Source organism: Papaver somniferum, chromosome 1, assembly GCF_003573695.1.
Source record: "Papaver somniferum cultivar HN1 chromosome 1, ASM357369v1, whole genome shotgun sequence".
Taxonomy (NCBI): Eukaryota; Viridiplantae; Streptophyta; class Magnoliopsida; order Ranunculales; family Papaveraceae; genus Papaver; species Papaver somniferum.
The window spans coordinates 130,559,058-130,561,072 of NC_039358.1; positions in this window are offsets into that span (position 1 = coordinate 130,559,058).

The following is a 2,015-nucleotide window of genomic DNA, read 5'->3' on the forward strand; positions in this document are numbered from 1 at the left end:
AGAGACAATGTACAGTTTCAACAAAAAGTAAATGAACAATGAAATCTAACTTGCTAGCAAACAAAGTCATGATATGTCGCCACCAATTCAACCGGCCATGTGGCCATTATTGTGACTACAACAAGTTATGCAAGCAGAACGTGTAATTAATATAGAGTGAAAAAGCGGGGTCTAACAACACCATCCAATATTTCGCTTAGCAGTCTGTATGGACTAACTCCGAAATACTTTGTTAGAGAATCAACTAGACAGTCAGACTCAATCTAGATAAAAGTATCTCAAGAAGTTAATATCTCTCTCTTGATTTGATTTTTACTCGAGCTAAAAACAATAGCGAGTCTTTATCAAATACAAGGAATACTTGGACGGTACCAAAGACCAATGTCCAAGGATCAATCAATATCAATCAACAACCAAAGTTTGGATTTCCAAATGATGATCACGAACGCACAACCTGTATTATTTCAATTATATAAAATATAATGCGGAAAAGAAATAACACAGACACCAGAAATTTTGTTAACGAGGAAACAGCAAATACAGAAAAACCCCGGGACCTAGTCCAGATTGAATACACACTGTATTAAGCCGCTACAAACACTAGCCTACTGCAAACTAACTTCGGACTGGACTATAGCTGAACCCCAATCAGTCTCCCACCGATCCAAGGTACAGTTGTACTCCTACGCCTCTGATCCCAACAGGATACTGCACACTTGATTCCCTTAGCTGATCTCACCCACAACCAAGAGTTGTTGTAACCCAAAATCACAGACTTGATAATAAACAGATCTGTCTCACACAGAAGAGTCTATAAAAGGATAACTATGTCTCCCACAGATAAACCCTAGGTTTTGTTCCGTCTTTAGATATAAAATCAAGGTAACATGAACCAATTGATAATCCGGTCTTATATTCCCGAAGAACAGCCTAAATTAATCAATCACCTCTCTACAATCCTTCCTGACTACACAAGCGGATTGTCGAGGAATCACAAACAGTGAGACGAAGATGTTTGTGAATTCTTTATCTTGCCTATCGGAGAACTCTCACGATCTCAATCCAATCAATCGATTATACTCGTACGATAGAAGATGCAAGATCAGATCACACAACTACGATAAAAGTAGTATCGGTCTGGGTTCACAATCCCAATGAAGTCTTTAAGTCGTTAACCTGATTTTAGAGAAGAAAATCAAAGGTTAATGGAAACCGACTCTAGCGAGCGCACTAGTATCACACAAGACGTGTGGGGATTAGTTTTGCACAACGCTAGATGTCTCCTTTATATAGCCTTCAAATCAGGGTTTTTCCTTAGTTACAAAGCAATCCTTATTCACTACTAGATGAAAATCTGATTTAGTTTCAAGCTAATATTTCTCAACTGTTAAATCGAAAACTTAGCTTGTCACACACACTTGGGTAGACGTTTACTGGGTTTGTGAAAACCATGCCCAAACATGTACGTGTATGTTGGTTCAACATAGTAACCCAAAAGGTTAACCATATGAGCATCTCATATTAACCTTGTTCTTCTTCACCCTAACTAGTTCAATTGACTCAAATGAACTAGTTACAGAGTTGTTCAATTGCTATGAGATCTTATGTAACTACACAAGACATAATTGAAATAAAGATGATTCGATTCGATTGAATCGACTCATGAACATTATAGCCACGGTTTGCATAAAACATTCCTTAGTAATTAAATGTTTCATGTTCAGAGCACATCTTTAGATCATAACCTCTTAAGTTCACAAACAAGTTCGCGGACTTAAGTTAATCGGTTGAATTTTCCAAACTCAGCAGAAATTCTCGGGATGAGAACTTATGCCAGTTCGCGGACTGGGTTCGCGGACTTAGCACACAAACAAGTATTTGGAAAATCCCAGCAGAAATTCTCGGTCGAGAACTTCCGACAGTTCGCGGACTTGGAAAGCCAATTCCATAATCCTCCTGATTTCTCTTGATCAACAAAGTTCGAAAACTTTGGTTCAAGGAATACATGGTTATGT